This window comes from Cryptomeria japonica, chromosome 11, assembly GCF_030272615.1.
Source record: "Cryptomeria japonica chromosome 11, Sugi_1.0, whole genome shotgun sequence".
NCBI classification, from domain to species: Eukaryota; Viridiplantae; Streptophyta; class Pinopsida; order Cupressales; family Cupressaceae; genus Cryptomeria; species Cryptomeria japonica.
The window spans coordinates 508441282-508464998 of record NC_081415.1 but is presented as its reverse complement, the minus strand read 5'-3'; the positions used below and the strand labels follow the sequence as shown (position 1 = coordinate 508464998).

Genomic DNA, 23717 nt, shown 5'->3' with positions numbered 1-23717 from the left:
CATCATTCCTTTAACCACCTGGCTTTGACTTGATGACCAAAGTTGTTGAAAGTGGTATGGCATCAACATTATTGAATCAAGGTTGGACCTCACTTGAAAATGGTCTGATCATGAATGGTAATATTGCTTTCATGGAAGAAGGAGCTCACTTGGAGGCCATTTCTATGGTACATACCTCACCTCTTGATCTGATAAAGTGTTTGGTGGAGTTGGCTGAACAAGCTCTTCTATTGGAGTTATTATATTTCTGTTCGGATTTAAAGACGCAGGGAATAATTTTGCACATAGTAGAGTTTGAAAGAAATGATCAAATGGTTTTTGTTATAGCACCAGACATCAAATGCTTCCATAGAATCAGGGTACAAAGGCATTTAGTTGGAAACTTCTATCTACATGCTAATTGTTTATTTAGTTTTGTACTTTGAATTTGAAAATTTCAGCACTGAAATGTTTATAGATGTCGGTGTGTTGAATGGGGTGGAAAAAATTGAAAGATAATGAAGTGGTTTGTATTTTAAATAAGAATTCTGTGTTTCTCTGTTCATATAAAAGTTGTTTTTAACAATTAATACCTTGTATAAACAGATATTAATTGTGTTCGAATGCAAGAGATTATGAAAGGTTAGACCATGAGAAGCTCAGAATTTATGGAGCTTTATATAGAATGCTGGAATTTTTTTCCATGAACTGTAAAGAACTATAAAATGGGAGATGTGGGTCCTTGAATATTTTAACTATGGGAACCTTTCTATTGAAAGAGTATGAAAAAGAAGGCTTGTTATTGGTTTGGAAAGTATGAGTTTAGTAGGTTCTAGGATGGAGAGGAGAGTATTGATGGAAGGAAAAGTGACGATTGAAGCCCCACAAATTCATGAGTAGAGGTTTATAATGCGAAGTTTAAAAGATTGCATAATTTTGAAGTTACATAATTTTGTAGTCAATGGATTAATGGTTAAATCAATGAAAAATACAATGTGGTGAAGTTTCCCATTCATGCAAAATATCACAAATTGAAAATTTAAAAAGAATTTAGCAATGCAAAGAAACCAATGTACAAATTATTTATCAATGTAATGTTGAGAGTTTTGAGTGAAATGAAGAACTAGATTATTAAAGATACATTTGATGTGGTTAAGGTTTCCAGACATTGAAAAATATCGAATTGTTGTGACGTGATAGTCTAATATTGTCAAAATAGAGTTAAAATATGCCAACAAAAGTAAACATGGTTCAGCAGGGTTTTGGAAAGGGGGGACTTGGGGACAGATTTTGAGGACAGGTGGAATTTTTTGCACAATTTGGGGATGGTGGTCTAAATATAATATAATATTTGAAAAATAAATTAAAATGTATAAGAAATTAGAAATGGGGGGAGGTATTATGGAAATGCTAGCTGTGATGTGGTGCCTTATAAGAGGAACAGGGGGCAGATAATCAAAGAAAATGAAATGGGCAATGTGATTTATGTAAAAACCAGAATTGCTCCTATTATTCTTGGAGGTGTTGGTGCTACTTATGAAAAAATAGTCGTGGAAGAACTACTGAAGGTGCTTAAACTGGAGGAGACTTAGCTAGTTGAAACTGCTGATACTGAAGCTGAACTCAATCCTGTACAACGATCTAAATATAAAAATAAGGAGTAAAGAAAGTGCTTTCTGATATGGAATTATATAAAGTACAGATCCCTTGAGATTGTGGCCATAATATCGAAAAACCCTCCCCGCTTTAGCTCTTTGTTGAGCTTCACCACATATGATATTAAGTTGTTTTAGCGTACTTGAATGGTATGATATAAAAAAATAAAACATAAAGTTACGGTAAAACCCAAAATTCAAATCCACAGAAAACTTGTCTGGTATTAAAAGCTAATTGAATGGAATAAACATAAACCTAAAACTATGGCAAAACCCCATATTCAGATCTCCATAAGACATGTACTGGAAGAGCCACAGAATCTGTTGTAAATCATAGAACTATTCCAACTTTATGTGGCGAGGAAAGAACCCTCCGGCTCTTTGAATCCACTCAAACCTCAATTAAAAATAAGTCGCCCTCTAAAAATTTCATGCTTTAAACAAATTTTCAAACAAAGGATCCAAATGCCGAAATTGTACAAGACATGGATCACAATATATATACTCTGTTTCTAAATCTTGGACTAGAAAGATTTCTGCACAACAAAGTCTAACATGAACGAATTGGACGTATTATAGATTCAACATAACTCAGAATTCGGACTCAAAATTGAATGTAAATGCACACATATTATAATCAAACTTGTACATTTTCAGGAAATTCAGCTCTGGCAATGATATCAGACAAACAATGAACCTAACCTGTAGTCAAAGCAGGGTATCTAGCGAGCTCCTGTCGGTAGTTGTGGATGAAGCTGCCAACGTATAGTCTGCTAACGGCCTTGAGCTATTGACGCCAGCAAACACAAACAGAAGAAGAAAGTAATTTAATGCAAAGCAATCTCTGCTGTAATTTGCCACTTCCTTGTTTCGCAGTTGCATCCGGTTGAGTACATGAACGCCAGGGTGGGCCACAAGGTTTTGAAGCAGTTTGAAGCAGCATCCAGAATGTTCGCTGCTTCTTCTCTGCCCTAAAGTATCCAGAAAAAGTTTTAAAAACTGATTTTTACATAGTAGTTTTATAAAAATGCTTCTAACATTATAGTCTTCAACTAAAATATTTATAAATACTAGCTTCTATTTAATTTTCGAATATAAAAAAATTAAAACCTCAGGGAAAATGCCATGGGCCAATAAAAAAAACATAAAAACTGAGAAAATTGCAATTAGAAAATAAAATACTATCAACTATAGGGAATCGGTTTAATTTTTCTTCTGACACGCTTCCCGAAATCTTGTTAATTGCAAACCGAAAACATTAGTCTCCTCTCCTGCCTATATGTAGCCAGGGACTAATAATGTCACTTTAGCAAAATTAGGGACATTACATAGGGCCAGCCAATTATCTAGGCCCCTGTTCACTGTATTTGACAGCTTATCTAGGCCCCTGTTCAGTGTATTTGACAGCTGACCAGCCTAATGCAAGATTATGATTCATGCTTCTAGTGGATTAGAGATATGTACTTCTAAATATTTGTTACTGGTCAGGTTTGACCTTGTTCTGATTGGTGTAGTAATAATGCCTAAAGCTGGACACATTCATTTTCATGTTACAAAATTTTCCTCAAGGAAGATAAGGATGATGACAGAACCTCCCTTGTTTTGGAGCAAAATAGCATGCTTATTTTAGTATTGACCGTGTAACAATGTTTAAGAGTGGATGAAGCAGTATGAGATAAAGTTGCTTTCAGAAATCTACATTAAGATTACAAGAGGTTCTTAAAATCTTTAGATGGCCTTGGAATCCTAAAACATGTTCACAACAACGAGTAACAGCCCTGGCAAACACAAGAATAAAGTATGATTACTCATAAGACACAGTACCCTGATAAGGCATATACATGACACTTGACCTCTTATAGATCTTAATGAGCCCGGTAGAGATAGAATTCTGCAGCAAGAAAAGGGCACGTTGAAACCTTACCTTAGTATTCTATAATGAGTCTATATTATGTTACTATTAAACTATCTTGCTTTAATAGGATCTTAGGCATATGGAAGCCTTATGTGGTATAATTATAATGGTGAGATGAAAGGTTTCCTTTCACGGAGCTCTTGTTGTGATCATAAATTTCATATTAGATAAAAATAAGAAGTTTTCGGCCTTGTTTAAAATGATGATTTAAAGCTAGATCCATGAGATCAGTGTACTTAAAAAGGAGCTATCTCTTATAAGAGCTCGGTCATGTGAATGCAGAAAAAAAAAAAAAAGATATAGCATGTCCATGCAGCAAGCTGTCAATTCTATGATGTTTAGGAGTAACTGAACCAATTATTAAGCGTTAGATCATTTTTAAGAAACATGTTTTAGAAACATGAGGATTAAGAACTTATATCTTGTGACCTTAGTGAGCAAAACATGAGGTAGGGTATATAGAACACATAGGAACACCCTAGTTCACTGTTAGAGAAAGCAAGAATATTAATTAGGATAAGTGACAAGAATTTTTAGTTGCTACATGCGACGCTTAATTTACTGTTTTATTTTATCTCATAGATGATTTTGTAATGAAAGTTACATTAGAATAAAGGCTTGATCGAGATTTATGGAGCTTGTGGCTAACTTGGTCAAGTGACCAACGTTAAATGTTTCCTAAATGGGCAAATATGGTAGATGATTTAGTAGCTAGAACAATGAATATTATGAATGTGTAGGACTTCATTGAATGAGACACAATGATTCATGAATGTGTTTAAATCTCAAAATGTTTTAGTTGCTCTTGAACCATTGATATTATTAGAATATTAAAATAATGTTAATTTTAGTATTAATGCTCAATAGTGTATATTCTATTTTAGTAAGATCTTCTACGATCTTCTTAGCAGTTTCTTATTAGAAACTTGCTATTCTTGTAAATACTCTTGTATTATTTATGAGCATCTTGTTCATTCGGTTATTAATCAATTCTTTGAAATCCATTGTGTGTCTCGCACTGTTTTATGGTATCAGAGCTATAGGTGAATTTTTTTCGAAATTTTTCTTTTTTGAAAATTTTCGAAATCATTCTCGTTCATCCTAAGGGCTTTCATCTACAAAAATCGCGATTTGTATTCTAAGTATTTTTTTCCTCTACCCGAGTTTGTTTGCTAACTCAAAAAACGCGATTTTTCGCGTCCGTTTTTCTGGGTCTGTGCTTTTTGCGCTTGTTCTCGACTCTCATACAGCGTGCGCAATTTTATTTCTTTTTTCTGGAGGTTTTCATGCGATTCTTGTTCGCGTTTTCTAAATCTGCAACACGATTTTCGCATTTTTTTACTGCGGATTTCAAAATTTTCTGGCGGCTCTGCTAATTTTTTTCACGACCTAGGGTTTCTAGTTTTCGGCTAGGGTTTATACCCTTTATTTCAGGTTAGAAAAAATTTTCAATTATAGATTCCTTCTGGGTTTTTTGAGCTCTCAACTGGGTCGTTGTCAAAATTTTCTAGGTGCCTCGATTTTTGAGCCCGTGGATTCACATTCAAACAGCATATTCTTGGTGGGTTTTTCAAATCCTAATCTGGGTAGTTGTCTGATTTTTCTGGGTGCATCGTTTTTCATACCTCAATTTTTGAGCCAACGGATTTGAATTTGGTTTTTAGATTCCTTCCGAGTTTCCTCTCAACTTTCAGGCACCTATCAGTTTTTTTCGGATCAACCGGGACTTATCTTGAAATCTGTGCCTGTTGCAGTTGTACCTGTCTCTTCATGTCATTTTTCATGCCTTGGGAAACGTGCAAATGGCTTCTCTAACCAACCTGATGTTAGAAGGCAATCAACGCTTTAATGGCAACAATTACAACATCTAAAAATAGCGTATGTTGACCATTTTCGAATATAGGTGTCTTGACCAGCACACCTAGTGCAGATCGAGATAAGTTTGATGAATGCAATTGGGAGGCAATTATGCTTCTCAAACTCTCCGTGACTGATGATCAGTTACCACAAATTCCTTTCGGCAAGACAGCTTTTGACATCTGGAAGCATCTGAAGGAATTGCATGAGACATCTGACAAGAGCCGAGCATTCTTTCTGAAGAATCAACTATTCTCCATTATGATGGACAAATGCATATCCTTACAGGAACACCTCACGAGGATTAAGGACATTCGAGATCAGCTTGAAGCTATTGGTCGGACTATGGAGGAAGAAGACATGGTAGTAATCACTCTGAAAAGTCTTATGAAATCATATGAACACTTCATTGAGACCCTCAATATTACTTCAACTAATGTTGACCTGAAGTTTTCAAAATTGTGCACCAAACTTCTACAGCAGGATCGTTGGAAACAACAGTTTGGTAGTGGTACTACGTCAGCCTCCTCGGAAAATGCCTTCACAACCCAATCCTTTCACAAGGATAAAGGCAAATTTTAGTCCTCTCAGTCTTTTCAGTAGAAAGGCTCTTCTCAAACACAGGATGGTGCTAAGAAGAAGAATGTGCAGTGCAATTACTGTCACAAGTATGGCCATATGAAGAAAGATTGTCGTCAGAGGCTCGCTTCTGAACAAAAGAAGCAGGGAGGGTCACACCAGAAGGCGCATGTTGCTGAACATTCCGAGCATAAGGAGTCTGCCTTTTATGCCTTTATGGTTAAGAGGTCTTTAGATCATGCCAGGTCTTCTGCTTGGTACATCGACTTTGGTGCGTCATGTCATTTTTCTCATCGGCGTGACTGGTTTACAGACTTCTCATCTTTCAGTGATTTCATTGTATTTAGTGGAGGTGAGGAGTATACAGTTGTTGGCAAAGGCACTGTTCAGATACAGTCTGGTGGCAGGAATCTCATCTTCCTGAATGTGTACTATGTTCCTGGTATGGAACTTAATCTGCTCTGTCAGTCAGATTATGAGGAATTCTCCTCAGCTAGATGTGGTGTTCAGTGCTCACAAGTGTTCCATCATTGATCAGGAGACTCGTCTTATTGTTGTTGTTGGTCTAGAGGATCATGGCCTATATAGGCTTCTTGACACTAGTGATTCTCTTGAAGTGGCTCTGGCAGCTCGTGTTTCTCCTCTCAGCACTTTGTGGCATCAGAGATATGGACATCTCAACATTCAGTATCTCTCTCAGCTATCTCGGGAGGGACTTGTTTCAGGGTTACCTGATATTCAGACTCGGCATCTTGGAGTATGTGGCGCCTGTCAAGCTGGCAAACAACATCGGACTTCATTCACACATGGAAAGTCTTGGCACGCATCTAAGGTACTTCAATTACTTCATGCTGATATTTGTGGTCCTATGAATACATCTTCCGTTACTGGTTGCAAATACTTTTTGCTTATTGTAGATGATTTTAGTAGAAAGATGTGGGTGTACTTTCTTAAACACAAATCGGATGTATTTAGTATCTTTCAGAAGTTTAAGTCCTTCGTTGAAAAAGAGTCTGGATGTAGCATCATTACTCTTAGGACAAATAATGGGGGGGAATTTTGTTCTTTTGCATTCTCCAACTTCTGTGATACCCATGGCATCAAACGCCAATTGACTACACCCTACACTCCTCGGCAAAACAATGTTGTTGAGCGTCGCAATCGTACGGTTGTTGAGATGGCTCGCTCGATGTTACAACACAGGAGTGTTTCGAATAAGTATTGGGTTGAAGCAGTGTTTACTGTTGTCTACCTCCTTAACCATTCCCCTACTCAGGCTGTTAAGGGGAAGACTCCATAAGAGGTTTGGTCTGGTCGGAAGCCTAAGATCAGCCACCTGAAGATTTTTGGCTCTATTGCCTATGTTTGGATTCCAGATGCTAAGCACTCCAAGTTGGATTCCAAAAGTCAGAAACTCATGATGACAGGATACAGTGATCACCATAAGGCCTACAAACTGATAGATATAGACACTGAACGTCTTATCTTCAGTCGTGATGTTGTATTTGATGAAGACAGAGGATTCTTTCAGTCCCCTTCTTTTGAGCAGTGTTCTAAGGATCAGCCTCACAGTGTTCTTCTTCCATTAGGTTCGCCTGATGGGAGGGATGATGCAGAATCTATTTTCGATGATGCACTACCTGAGTTCCCTTTGGAGAATAATCCTCCTGCTGCTCCTGTTCCTGATCCTGAGCCTCTTCCAGCTCCTCCAGATGTTAGCACTTCTACTCTCCGGCCTAAATGGTGGGCCAAGACCATTGGTGATCTCAGGGATACTGAGCTCATTGAGGGTATAACCTCCCATAATAAGAGCAAACAGCAGCATACAGTCAATTTTGCTCTCATGCCTAACATACACAAAGTTTTTGAGCCTCTGACATATTCAGAGGCTAAAGGTATACCTGAGTGGGAATAGGCTATGGAAGCTGAGTTCTAGAGTCTTCAGAAGAATCACACTTAGGCCCTTTTTGTTCTTCCTTCAGGGAAGAAGCCCATTAGCTGCAAATGGGTGTACAAAGTAAAATACAAAGCTGATGGAACCCTAGACAAGTATAAGGCTCATCTTGTTGCTCGTGGGTTCTCACAGAAAGAAGGCATTGAGTACGAGGAGACTTTTGCTCCTACAGCCAAAATGAGTACCATACGGCTCATTCTTGCCTTGGCAGCTCAGTTCAGTTGGAAAGTCCATCAGATGGACGTCAAGAGTGCATTTTTGAATGGTGACTTACAGGAAGAAGTCTACATGACGCAACCCCTAGGATTCAAGGTTGCTGGTCAAGAACAGAAGGTCTGTAGACTAGTCAAAGCACTCTATGGTCTGAAACAAACTCCTCGGGCTTGGTACATGAAAATTGATAAGTACCTGACAGATCATGGTTTTCAACGGAGTCCATCTGATGCAAACCTATATATCAAGCATACTAGTAATGATGTTCTATTTGTGGTTGTCTATGTGGATGACTTAATCATTACTGGCAGTTCAACACATTTGATCACTGGGATCAAACAGGATTTGTGCCGCACCTTTGATATGACAGATTTGGGACTTCTACATTACTGCTTAGGAGTTGAAGTTTGGCAGACCGAGAACAGTATCTTTCTCTCTCAGTCCAAGTATGTCAAAAGTCTTGTGGACAGGTTCAGAATGCAGGATTGCAAACCTGTCTCTACTCCTATGGAACTGGGGCTCAAACTTTCAGCTCAGTCATCTTCACCAGTTGTGGATGAATCTTTGTTCAGGCAACTAGTGGGCAGTCTCATCTATCTTACTGCCACTAGACCTGACATCAGTTTTGCAGTGAGCTACATTTCACGCTTCATGACAGCTCCCAAGGCTGATCATTAGATAGCAGCGAAGCGTGTGCTGCGTTATGTGAGTGGCACTCCTGATTATGGACTTCTGTACACTCGGAGTTCTGATCCTACACTCAGTGGTTACACAGATTCTGACTGGGCAGGTTCGATTGATGACCGTAAATCTACAGCAGGGTATGTGTTTAGTTTGGGATCTAGTGCTATCACATGGACTAGTAAGAAGCAACAGGCAGTGGCTCTCTCCTCGACAGAAGCAGAGTATCGGGGAGCAGTTAAGGCATCTTGTGAGGCGGTTTGGCTTCGACGAATGCTTGCGGATATGCATGTCTTCCAGGCAGGTCCAACTCCCTTGTTCTATGATAATCAGGGAGTGCTCAAACTCGCCAAGAATCCAGTCTTCCATGAAAGAACCAAGCATGTGGAAACTCATTGTCACTATATTCGACAGCTGGTTGAAGACGGATCTATCCAATTGCTGTATGTTCCTACCTCGGAGCAGCCAGCAGACATCTTCACCAAGCCCCTTGGTCCTGATAAATTTGTAAAATTCAGGGGGTCTATAGGTGTAGTTAATAGATTGAGCATTAAGGGAGGGTATTAGAATATTAAAATAATGTTAATTTTAGTATTAATGCTCAATAGTGTATATTCTATTTTAGTAAGATCTTCTACGATCTTCTCAGCAGTTTCTTATTAAAAACTTGCTATTCTTGTAAATACTCTTGTATTTTTTATGAGCGTCTTGCTCATTCGGTTATTAATCAATTCTTTGAAATCCATTGTGTGTCTCGCACTGTTTTAGATATGGCATGTTACAAAATCATCAAGATATATTTATATGCAAATCAAAGGATGGTCCAGATTCGATGACCTTATCCGAAGCCATGAATGAGCACCTAAGCATTTTAAGCAGTGAGAAACTTCCATAGTCTTGAGCCTTGACTCTTGGTAAATGCTACATCTTTGACAAAATAAATGTTTTTATAACCTTCAAAGCAACATTCAATCACCAGTGATGCAGAGGTTAGGCCATTAGACTTATTATATTCATCAGGCAGGGTTGATTCTTCCTACAGTTAGATTTTATTCTCGTGCAAACCAGATTACTTTCCTTATTCCATCCGGTGCATGCCCCATGCTAGAGAATTTCTCTGCAACTTTGCTTTGAATTCAAGCTTCATAATATGTGAACTTCAACATTTCAAACCTGAGCTTTAAAATCTCAAAGTTAAAATAAAAAATCAAATTTGACATAATAGTCACCAGTCTCTAATCTCACTTGAGATGTGCAAGAAATGTATAAGATACCCTATGAAAGCATTATGGCCATTTCACATAACGACTAAAGTTTGAATGGGTTGCTAAGGAAACCTACTAGTTGTATGATTGAGGATTACAAACCTATGTATTTCCTATTTAAACAAGCTTGCAAACTAGATATACAACTACAAGTGATACTCGTGGTATCCATGATATTAAAAAGAGATGGAGCTTGTGCTTTGTAATTAACCCTTCAAATTAAAATATGGTTACGATATATTATTAAATCCAGTGGTCGAACTTGCAAATGCCACAAATTACTTGCCTATTACAAGGTCTCATTCTAGCAGTTAGATAGACCTTTGTCATTGAAATCTAGGGTTTAGGGTTTAACTTAAAAAACGGTGTAATACGCAGGAATACACTATTGTGCAATACATAATACAATTAGAGACCTAAAAATAATAATAATACTATTAGGCATTGGATGGGATGAGCTCAGGTAACAAAAGAAAAAAAAACTTTAACAAGCATAGGCCCGAGTTTAAACAGTCATAGACATGATAAAATATTGAACTTGGATAAAAAATATTGCACCCAAATTGCTGGGTGCGTCATATCCCAATAGGCAAATCTGCATAAATGTTCTAGGTGAATATCATCAAAGAAATACCCCTCAGTTGCCGCAAAAAAGAAAATTGCACCAAACGGAGTAATAAAAAATGATTTAGGACAAAAAAATAAAAACAAGTAGTTTAGCAGCCAGGTTTCATCACAATTCCAAAATCACCATGGAAGTTGCAGAAGCGAAATATTTAGGGTTAAATTCAAGCTGCCTCCAAAGTAATGGTGAGTGGTAATATGTTTCCATTAAATTTTAAATGTATAATATAAAGCATTTTGTCAATACTCACACAAAATGCATTCCTCTTAATGAAAAAATTAGTCATCCTATCTAGCAGGAATTTGATCGTGACAAACGTATTTCAACCAAATGTATTAAATTAAGTACTGACCTGCAACTCAAGATGCGCCCGCCTCTTTCTATGACAATCTTGTTTCCAATGAAATTTCGAATAAATATACACGGTGGTTGAAGCCAACCAACGATGATTGAACAAAATCTTCAATTTAAAGATAAAAAATATAATATATTATTATGATAATACACACAATAATTATTATTATAATTAAAAATTATATCATTATTAATAAATTTGTTATAAATTGTATTTCCAATGAATTTCGAATAAATATACATTGTGGTTGAAGTCAACAAACAATAATTTGAAAAAAATATTCAATATAAAGATTAAAAATATAATATATTTTTTATGTCAATACACAAAATAATTATTGTTATAATTAAAAATTATATATTATTAATAAATTTGATATACTTGTATGTGTGTTTGGTTCTCATGTTGGAGATCAAGTTTCAATTTTTCTCAAGGATATCTAGAAATAGTGTGTTGAAGTAATAGTCTCGCTTTAGTTGATAGAATATGTAGTAGGCACATAAGAGAGGTTAGAGGAAGAGATAGGCAAGCAGTAACAAAGATGATACGCTGCAATAGGAGGTAGGAGATGCAGTGCTCGTGCTAAAGGAGTGTTGGAGAAGTGAGCATAGGGAAAGCAATAAGGAGGAAGATGCCCTACAAACAAAGTAAAGAGCTACGGTGTTCAAGCATAGTTAGAACAATATCCCACATGTTGTAAGCGGGGGGGGGGGGGGGGGGGGGGGTGCATTTGAATGCTCATTATCAATAACTAAAATATTTTGTTGCAAAGTATAAGTATTATATTGTAATTACACCAATAGGCATTCCCTCTATGTAAATTAATGGAAAATGAATAGCAGAAATTATTTGAGCCTAGAAGTGTTTTCCATAAAGATAGAATCAAATGGGTACATTGTGGGTATTTATGCTAGAAAAAATATTGAGTTGATCAAACCATTCTGCAGAGAACCCGTTGAGAGAAAAGTATGCATGAAATCTTATAGAATAACCATAATGTAAAGATTAAAGACATACCATAAGATACCCAAGAAAAACCCTAAAGAGGGAAGAACTTGGCCTACAAAAGCATCCACGCTCAATGCATTATTCAATAATGAAAAATATTAAAATACACTCAATTACTCTCCATAAATACTTCTAAAACATCAAGCTCCTCTTATACATCCTCCATCTATGCAAGCATGTAACCACACATCCCATGCCATGCTTCACATATGCATGCAACATGAGAGTTCAATACAAATAACAACCAATGAGCCAATCCTAATTACTAACACATATGCTTTCTTTTATAGATTCAAGGTCACGCAAAACAACCAATTTGTAAGGTAAAACCATGTGCCTCAAATTCATGATTGCACAAAACAATTGACTCCAACATTGACTTTTTGGTGCTAAGTTTTTCCAATGTGCAATCTACATATAAAATATCTAACCAATGTCACATACAACTTTACAAGTGGACCCCAAAAAATATTTAAAGTGGTTAAACACATCTCCTATTGATGGATCATAATTAAATTTTTATTATGCATAATTAAAATGATTATTTCTTGTGCAATGATCACAACACCCTTTTCCTAATGATGTACATAAGGTACATCACAACTAGAAAGACTGCACATAATTGAATAGGCTTTTGTTTCAAATATGATGCATATTGTATTCCTAGGAAACTCCTATGCATTAATCTATGTAAAGAATGTGAATAGTTTTCCAAATACCAAAGCTTGTACAATCTTTCAAGATCAACAATGACTCTCACCTAACAAAGAAAAGAAAATTGTGGACAAAGAAAACAACACAAACCTAGAGGCTAGAATTGCTCACTATTCTTCAAAATCAAGAAGTCACTTCAACATATAACCACTAGGTGTGAATAGATTTGCACACATCCTATGCACTTGCTACCCTTCATAAAGAAAACCACTTGGAAGAGATTTTGCAAGTCCACATTAGGCGTAGACACAAGTATTTTTCATGTGATATTAATTGTGTGAAATTTTAATAATAATTGTGTATAGTTTTTTAAATATATCTAACTTCTCCATCAAATCAACTATGTTAAATCTTGCATTGTTCCTTGTCTCCAATTCTACAAGAAAAAATTGTTGGAAACTAAAACTTTCTCATGATCCATTCTATTGAAATATTTGGTTACCCTATTTTCCAACTTTCCATCATAAGTCATAAATGTTGTAGAAACATCCTAACTTTGAAAATAAAATAAAAATAAAACAAGTATACATGAAACAACCTGGTAAGGTATTTCATAGATTCAATAAAATAAAATAAAATGTAAAAAGAGTGTTGTACTATCAAATTTATTTTTTCTTTAATGGTGTTTTATAAAGGGGAATCAGTCGTAGATCTCCAAACTTATTTGAAAGATAAGCTTTATAACTAATATTTTGAATATTCTTGTAATTAATGTTGAAAAAAATAATGAATTTACCTCTTGTAATTAATGTCAGAAAAAATAATGAATCTACCATTGGTGGTATTGTGATGGAAGGAATTGATTCCATTGTAACCACACACCTAAATGAAAGAATATAATGCAGAATGATTTTTTTACAATTTGACATCTTTTACAATAAAAAAGGCTCTCATTTTTAAAAAACTTATTAAATGCAAAGGATGATCTTGAATGACTTTTATAGCTCCTCCAAACTGAAAGGAAATAAAGGTAGGGGAACAAATTCCTACACTAACCTTGATGAAGAATATATAAAATCTTTTAGATCTTTACATCAATTACAAAGACTAAACACAAATAACATTCATACCACAACATTGTAATTTGCGTTAGTAAAACCCTTTCAGGTCCCCACACTCCAAAAGCTGCTGAAAATATTGTTCTAAAATCATCAAGATTACAATATACTTGCAAAGGAAGTTTCATATATGAGTATCACCAATTAGATATTTAGAGGTAACTCAATAGCTATAACTACTCTTATAGACAATCTCCTTGTGCACCTAATATATAGGAGATACAATACATGAAACCATCAAATAGTATTACAAAACCATGAGCTAAAATCATCCAAAAATGGTGTCCAACTTATCTCTAATCCAAGATGCCCTATGATGTGTCAAAACACACACTAACATGTATAACTCCCCTCTATAGCTCATTTGTGTCCAACGCATTTAAATAGTTCCCATTTCAAGATATCCAACTTCTAAAGGCCATAAATTTTGATCTAAGAGTCTAATTGATGAACTATTTAAAGCACTAAAAATCTCATGAAGTTCTCTATCAATGTATAGTTAGCTATGTCAGTTACAACCACTTTCAAGCCCAAAAAATGCCTCTAAGGCCTTCAAAATGGACTTTGAAGCTCTAAAAAATGAAAACTATGATATCTTCAAATCCAAATATGATTTTGAACACAAATTGATTAACATGCTTATTTGGCCAATCCATATGCTTATTTAACCAATCTATAGTTCTGAGGAAATTTTTTGAACCAATTTGTGTTAAAATGTAAACTTACCATAAATAGTAACCTTATGTAATTACAAGGTTGATACACCATTTTCCTAACATGAACCCCTAGATGCTTGTAGTTCAACCAAATGTAATGATCATATGTTTCTCCTATTTTGGATCAAAATAATATCATTTCTCACACATTCCTTGTCCAATCCTAGGAGTTCAAATGTGATAGTGGTCTCTATTAAGGCCTATTCAATGATATTTCTATTTGTGGCTCACTTTGTGTTCTGGAACAAGGATCCTTCAAGTAGCTTCAAGGGATCAAAAATTCCTCCTATGGCATGTTTGAAGGCTTCTCTAGTGCTATAATTCATATCAAAATTAATAGAAAAAGAATTTTTTTTTGTCATGCATTGTTTAATCGATCATTTCTAACCTAGCCTTCCCAATCTCAGTAAATGGATTTTAGAGAACGAGCACCCTTTTATGAGTAATAGTTCAAAAATATACCCTCATTCCCTGGTGTTTTCATAGTAGTTTTCAACTCTATCAGAGATCAGACATTTATTCTCTATGATATTTTTTGGATTTGGGGACTACTAGGTCACAAAACAACAATCATGGTTCTTAGAATAAAATCTCACTAACAAGGCTAGGGTTGTTGGCATGCAAGTGAAATCAACTCGTTAATAGATCATGGGGGCTTGAAAGTCAACTCTATGAGAGTGAGTTATCTCTCCTACACTTTAAGCTTAGCTTGGAATTGGGAGGGTTTTCCTAGGGATATAACTTAACGGGTATTTAAATAAAACCACTTACTTAACACCAAAAACTATCACTAGGTCAAGCAAGACTAGATGTATGAGACTCTTATATAGTTAATAATAAACCTTGTACATGTACACCCACAATTATCAACTTTATTAATCCATTAATATATGTGCATTATGCTACATGCATATAGTGGAAAGGTGTTGGTACATTGGACATGATCTTGTGAAGGTTCATATATTAAGATTTCTTGAAATTATTCCTTGGTCATTTTACTAGATCAATGCATATCTAGTTATACTCCTACAAATAACATGATGGAAGTTGATTCAATGGTGGATTGACTAATCCCTCACCAATGTGGATTGGATCCTCCTCCATTAGGTAATAAAGACACAAAAAAAATAGAGGAAGGAGATAAGAATTGCATAACATCAACAAAACGAGACTACACTTGCATACTATAAAAAATGTATATTTCATGTATGATACATGCTTGACAATCCATAAGCAAAACTAATGATACCCACATGAAACAAAAGCATGAAAATAACAAAGAATTTGCAATTCATTAGGTGTTGTCACACACCACCAAACATTCATTACAATAATGCCAACAAATGTGGTAAGAGGAAACATATAACTATAATTAACATGTTTCCTTGAATCTTACTAAACAACAATAGAGACTCACAATTACATGAACATATATTACAATAATCCTCCTCGCTATCAAAGGGAATATCCCTTCATTTTTAGCTTAGACATTCAAAGTTTGAATCCCTATAACAACCAGTGAACTATTCCAAACTAGAATATTAGCTTTGTGATTGACCCATTGAATGATTGGAAAACTTGCACATATAGTTTGACCACTTGGGAAATTGGACTGTGAAGGAGAAAGTGTGTATAATTGATTGTTTAGAGATTCATGCTCCAAATTCCACAATAATAAATTTTGTGTGCTAGAATCACCATTTTGAGATTTGCAAACATTTACAATATTGAGAAAATTGTCTTATGTTCATTCACCACACCTTTTAAAATCAATGGCATGTGGATTTTTATACAAAGATGAGGAAATATCCTGGAAAATTTGTTAAAGAAATGACCCGAATATGAAGACGAGGAAATATCCTGGAAAATTTGTTAAAGAAATGACCCGAATATGATATTTCAGTTGTCGAGTTGTGCAATAATAACTTCTACAACATATTCAAGAATGAAAAAATATCATTTTCTCCATAAGGCATATGTAAATATGCATAAATAATGATTCGTGGGTGTCGTCGGATTTAATTTTGTAGTCACAAAACTAAATCATGTCATTAATGTATCTCTAGGCTATCTATATGGGTAGGTGGAGTTTTCAAAAAAAAAATAGCAAGATTTTTAGATTGTCGAGGTCAAAGAAAACTTGTAGCACATGCCAAATAGCAAATTTCTCGAGAATCTATGGATCAAGGTTGATTGGGAAGTCATGACAAAAGGGATGTGGAAAGGGAAAAGGTTGACAAGGGAACCCTACCAAAGCAAACGCTCTTAATATGTTGGCATCAAGGTGTCAAGAATACCTCTAAAGAGATAGCAAGACAAGGGATGATCAAAAGTCCAACTCTAATAAAATGTAAAGAGAAAATTGATGGAGTCTTGGATTTTGGGGTTGAATATAAAGGGGTAAACAAATAAGGAATGGTAAAAAATTTAATTCCTGAGGACTTAATTTTTTTTAGGATCAATGGATTGAGGTTTGAAGAGAAAATATGTGATGGAAATAGGAACCAATAGATGGATAGATAGAAGTCCAAAAAAATTTCTTGATAGAAAGGACATAAACATTTTATATTATTTTGAGCCTTAGGGATTGGGAATAAATCACACCACATTTCAATAAAATGGTATCAGGATATGATTAAATCCAAAACTCCAAAACTTGCAAAGGGACTTAAACAGGAAATGCATTTTTTTGTGAAAGGCATACCAAGGATGACAATTTTGACAAGGGCAATGTGATGTGATACTTTGAAAAATTAAAGGAAAATAAAGATGAATTTTACAAGGGCACGAGTAGGTTATCAAGGTCAATAGAGAGACTATGTAAGTATGGACCTCCCTAAGAGTTTGAAACTTTGATAAACATATGAAAGATAAGGGATGTTGGTATAAATGATCCAGATTTAGGATTTTCATGTATTATTGCCTTTGAAACTAAGAGGACCCATTTAGAATGTAATGCAGGGGCACCAATAGGTGCAAGGGGCCTAATCATCTTTCATTTTTTCCATGCCACATTTTGGAATTGTAATAAGGACCTTGAGTCCATATTGGAGTCCTTTGTAAGGCCTCAAGGCCAATTTGTTGCTATGTTGTCATGTAGGACCTAATTGATCAAGGTGGTCAACCATTACGCAAGGTGTGGGAATGGTAGGGAAATGATTTTTAATCTCATTATAAGCCATTTTTGGCATGTAGGCAAAGTTTTAGGGGGTAATTGTGTTATCTCATGTGTTGGATGCAAAAAGTGTGAAAGTTGTCAAAGTTGCTTGTGCAACTTGACAATAAAATTGTCAAACTAATGACAACTTCCCTTGCAATGGCTAGGTGGTTCAAAATATGGTTGGGAATGGTTGGGAAGGTGTTTTAAAGGATATTTATGCCTTAGGAGGTTGAGACATAGGCTAGTTGTTGAATATTTGAAGAAACCTAATAAAACTACCTTTGATTTTCTAAAAATTCTGTGTAATAGTCAATTTATACGGCCTGGTACAGATTGGTGACAGTCTAAAGGGGTCATGTTTAGTTGATACTATGAATTATCTTTCACGTGCAAGTGATTTGGTGAATTTTTAGTGTGTTTGGTGCAAGTTAGAGCATTTTGAAGAAGACCGGGTTTGAAACGCTCATCTTACCTAGGATTTTGGATTAAAATGGACAAAATCTAACATTCCTTGAGCCAAATTTCCTGATCTCTTGGGGAATATTATATTTGCCAATTTATTTTAGGATTCAAGTGGTTTTAGGGGTATCCATGGCGGTTGGTGAGAATGGCAGATGGTTTTGACCTGGCATCTCCATGTGATAGGTTTGTAACAGGATTGAGTTTTTTTTATTGAAAGAAAATTTAAGAGGTGTGGGAAATTCTAAGTGGTGTATTTTGGTGATTTGATATTAGGAGAGTTTTTTCCAAGTGTTTCATCAGTATTTTGCTTCCATTCTTTGGTAGATGCTTTGGAAAATAGGCCTAATTAGCCCTATTAGGTCTCAAAGTGCAACATCGCTTGATACATCTGCATTGTGGGTCATAAGGATTGGTCTTAGACAGCGTTAGAAGTCCGAAAAGGGTGTCATAAAAGAACCTTTGTTTGTGTCATTGTTTGGTAGTTTTGGAAGTTAAGCCTTGTTTACCCTTTAGGCAGGGCTATAAGGACTAGGAGGGGTTCCTGAAGCAAGTGACATTCCAAGAGTTGTTAAACACTACCTGATGGTTGTTTTGAGTGAGGTTGAGTCTAAAAATAATAAAAATGATGTTTCTAAGTTCCCATTCAATTTTTTCCTTAAGTTGAGGTTCAAACCCCATGTTGAGCAATAAATGTGTGGTATTGACCTTGTGCAAGAACCACAGTTTGTGGACTGATCAAGTTGATGTTTATCTAGGGGTTGATAGGGAGAAACCCTAGTTTGGTGAACTTGTTTCCTTGTTGCATTTTCTCTTTGCATCATAGTGGTTTTAGAGCCACATTTGGTTTGGTAAGCGAAGGTATCAGAGTGAGTAAGCAATATGCCTCCAAAAGTCGGATCTATAGTGGCTAGGGAATTGAAAGCCCTAAGAGAAGAGGTAGAAGCATTAAATGCCAAAGAGAGGAGGAGGGATAGGGGTGAATAGATTGATAGTGACCCCAAAGAAGAAGAAGGAGGGGAAGGTGAAGGTGAGACCCCTTCTGCAAGACCAAGGGAAGAGGAGATCCCTCCTGAAGAAAGAAGGTTTATCAATGCTTTGAAATCAATAAAAGGAGATGATACTAATGTAAAGATGGATCTTCCCATGTATGGAGGAAATATGGATTCCAAAAAGTTGATAGAGTGGATTTATGCCTTGAACAATTACTTTGAGTACAAGGAGGTACCTAAAGATAAGAAGGTGAAGTTTGCCAAAACAAAGTTGAAGGGTTCTGCCTTGGTTTGGTGGAACTACACCCAAGGAGAAAGGGTGAAGCAAAACAAATCCATGATTAATTCATGGGATAGGATGGTGAAAAAACTAAAAGGATAGTTCCTACCTGCTGACTATGAAGTTCAAGTATTCAGAAGGATGCAAAACTTAAAATAAAAAGACATGGACGTGGCTGCCTATAATGAGGAGTTTCACAAACTCAATATGAGGTCTAAAAATGTGGAGAATGAAAGAGAAAGTGTGGCTAGATACCTTAGTGGATTAAGCTTTAATATTCAAGATGAAATCAACATCCTTGTTCCCAAGACCGTGGATGAGTTTTTCCAAGTAGCTTTGAGGGCAGAAGAAAAGTTGAAGAAAAAGAGTGATCAACAAGGTAGAGGAAGAGGTAGAAGTTTCAAAGGGAGAGGTAATTTTGGGGGAAGAAACCAATCTTAGAGGTCTCAAGGGGAGTCCAGCTAAAGTGAGAAAAGTGGGCATTCAATAGTAGGGGAAGCTATAGAAGAAGGAGGCCTAATGGAAGAGGGAGATTCGGTGGATCGGGTAGAGGTCCAAGCCCTTTCGCCGGTAGGTGTTTCAACTGCAACCAAGTGCCCCATACTGCCACTAGGTTCTTGAAGAAAAAGAGTTATAACTCTCATGGAGGAGGGAGGAGAAGCAATTTGGTGCAAGAGGATGAAGAAAGTGTGACCTCACCCTCAGTGAATGTTGTTGTAGAAGTAGGAGAGTCCTTAATGTTTAGGAGGACATTACTCAAGGTACCGGTCAACAAGGAGCCACCCCAAAGAAAGGCATTGTTTAGAACTGATTACAAAGTGCAAGGTGAAGTTTGTAAGGTGATCATAGACTAAGGTTCTACTGATAATTTAGTTGAAAATTTGAAGTTGAGGAGGATTCCTCATGCTAACCCATATAAAGTGTCATGGTTGAATAAGGGGCAGTAGGTGTTAGTAGATGAGCAAACATGGGTTGAGTTCAACATAGGAGCCTATAAGGGAAAACTCTTGTGTGAAATCCTTCCAATTGATGCATGCCACCTTCTTCTAGGGAGACCTTGGTAGTTTGACAGGAAAGCCAAACATGATGGAGAAGGGAACACCTACACCATCCAAAAAGATGAAGTCACATATAACTTACTACCACACTTAGAAGATGACAAACCTACTCATGAGGGTCCTAGTGTAAATATGGTGAGTGAGAAAGAGTTTCTAGAATTTTGGAAAGAGAAGGCAATCAAGGATATGCTTTGATTTCAAAACTAACGAGTGGATTAGACCTGCGTGCTAACAAGCAAGAAGATACTCCCAAGGAAGTGTTGAAGTTATTGGAGAAGTACAGAGGGATAGTTGTTGAAGAAATTCATCATTACCTGCCTCCAATCAAGGATATCAGTCATCAAATTGATCTCATACCAGTGGCTACACTACCAAACAAGCCTACCTACAAAATGACCCCCTCCCAAAATGAAGAGATTGCTAGACAAGTACAAGAATTATTGGATAAGGGGTTACTGAGGAAGGGTCTTAGCCCATGTGTTGTACCAATAGTCCTAGCACCTAAGAAAGATGGTAAGTGGAGGCTTCGTACTGATTATAGGGTAATTAACTGGATCACTATAAGGTATAGGTTCCCAATGCCCCGGATTGAAGACCTAATGGATTGTTTAGGAGGAGCATGTTACTATTCATGATTGACCTCAAAAGTGGCTACCATCAAATCAAGATCAGACAAGGACATAAATGGAAGACTTCCTTAAAAATAATGAAGGCCTCTATGAGTGGTTGGTTATGGCCTTTGGGTTGTCCAACACTCCTAGCACCTTTATGTGCCTTATGAATGAAGTGTTGGAAGTTTTTATTAGTAAATTTGTTGTTGTTTACCTTGATGATATACTTGTGTTTAGTAGGTCAAAGGAGGAGCACCTAAAACATTTAGACATGGTCCTAAGGAGACTTCATGAGGAAAAGTTGATGACTAACAAGGAGAAGAGTGTCTTCGTGAAAGAAGAGTTGGTGTACCTAAGCTTTGTGATCTCAAAAGGGAGTTTGAAGATGGATCCTGAAAAGGTGGAGGCTATTTTGTCATGGCCAACCCCAAGGTCAGCAGGAGATGTAAGAAGTTTTCATGGATTAGCCACCTTCTATAGGAAATTCATTAAGAACTTTAGTCACATATGTGCACCCATCTTGGACACCATCAAGGGAGGATAAAATGTAAGTTTTCTTAGATAGGATTTTTGAATACCTAAAGAAGATGGTGTCTCAACAACCCATATTGGTTTTGCCTGATTTCAATAAGTTGTTTACCGTTGAATGTGATGCTAGTAACTTGGCAATAGGGGTTGTCCTAAGTTAGGAGGGTAGGCTAGTATCTTTTTTCGGTGAAAAAATCAATGAAGCCAAAAGAAAGTACTCTACTTATGACTTGGAGTTGTATGCCATGGTGCAGGCCTTGAAGAAATGGAGGCATTACCTCCTACCTAAAGAATTTATTGTGTACACTGGCAATCATGCTTTGAGTTTTTTGAATGGGAAAGAGAAGCTGAACCGTAAACACATGAAATGGGTGGAGCAATTGCAAGCATATACCTTCACCATTAAACACAAGAAGGGGAAGGCCAATAAGGTGGTGGATGCACTCGGTAGGAGGATATGTGTGGTGCAAGAGGTTCAGCTACAAAGCATGGGAATTGACTCACTTAAGAGTATGTATAAAGATGATGAAGATTTTCATGATATATATGAGGTTTGCAAACAATTTTCTGATGCATATCATAGTGAATTCTCTGAATATATGTTGTAAAATGACTTGTTGTTTAATGGCAATCAATTATGTGTCCTAAATATTCTACGAGGGAGAATATTGTGAAGGAGAAACATAGTGGGAGTTTAGGAGGGCACTTTGGTCTTGATAAGACCTTAGACCAAGTAAGGAGATTTTATTATTGACCAAGAATGCAGATTGATGTTAGAAAGTTTGTGGAAAGGTGTGGTGTTTATCAAAGAGTAAAGGGGTCCTCATCTAGTGCAGGGCTATATCAACCCATTTAAATTCCTAGAAGACCATGGGAGATTGTCAGCGTGGAATTTGTATTGGTTCTGCCAACAACCAAGGTAGGTTATAACGATGTTTTTGTTGTTGTGGATAGGTTTAGCAAGATGACCCACTTCCTACCATGTAAATGCACCTATGTTGCTTCTCATATAGCAGGTATATTCTTTAAATAAGTTGTAAGAATCAATGGATTGCCTCTTAACATTGTTTCAGATAGGGATTCAAAGTTTGTAGGACATTGTTGGAGGATATTGTGGAAGAGACTTGGTACCAATTTGTCCTTTAGTTCTACATACCATCCCCAAACAGATGGTCAAACTGAAGTGATCAACAGTTCATTGGGAAATCTCCTCAAGTGTTTAACCAAGGAACGTGGTCAAGCATGGGACATGATAATCAGTCAAGTAGAATATGCATACAATGAATTGGTGAATAAAAGCACAGGGAGAAGCCCTTTTGAAGTGGTTTATGGCCTACACCCCAGAGGTATTCTTAAACTCAAAGATATGCATGGTGTGGACAAACGGAGTGCCCAAGTAGAGGATTTTGTTGCAGTCATGAAGGACATACATCAACAAGTGGAAGAGACCCTTCAAAGCAATGTTGAGAAGTATAGGGAGGGGGCAAATAAGAAGAAGAGAGACTTGCAATTCAAGTTTGGTGATTTGGTGATGGCACACCTAAAGGAGAGATTTCCGAAGGGGAAGTATACCAAATTAATAATGAAGAAAATAGGACCATGTTGGATTGTTCACAATTTTGGCACAAATGCTTATGAAATAGAATTACCACAAGGAGTAGTCATTTCACCCATCTTCGATGCCTTTGATCTATACCCTTACAAACCTCTCGAGAAGGCATATTCTGAAGTGAATGAAGAAGATCAAGGCACTGTTGATTAGGCCAAGGAACCCCCACCAAGCCAATCGATGAAGTTGGAATGCATTCTTCACGACAGAGAGATAAAGAAGACAAGAAGGAAGACTTACAAAGAATACTTGGTCAAATGGGAGAACCTATCATAAGAGGATGCAACATGGATTACAAATATGGACATCAAACAAAATGGGGTTGCAATAGAAGACCTCATCTCAAAGGGGACTTGAGATTTTCTCACCCTGGGAGTATAGTGCAGGGGCACCAATAGGTCCAAGGGGCTTAATCATCTTTCATTTGATCAATGTCATGTTTTGGA

The 23717-nt window shown here is 36.5% G+C and overlaps 1 protein-coding gene across 3 annotated transcripts in view; it reads right to left on the bottom strand.

The window, feature by feature from the left end:
• Nucleotides 1-11178, bottom strand: part of LOC131068367 (uncharacterized) — a 32731-nt gene extending 21553 nt beyond the window's left edge. Inside the window, exons 1-2 of one of the 3 annotated variants that reach the window (XM_058003553.2) lie at nucleotides 11076-11178; nucleotides 2337-2605 (exon numbers count right to left, since the gene is read on the bottom strand). The gene's annotated coding sequence lies outside the window, so the exon portion shown is untranslated. The remainder of the gene's footprint in view (nucleotides 1-2336; nucleotides 2606-11075) is intronic. The other 2 variants (XM_058003555.2, XM_058003554.1) reach the window with 2 other exon arrangements.
• Nucleotides 11179-23717: the final 12539 nt, after the last annotated feature.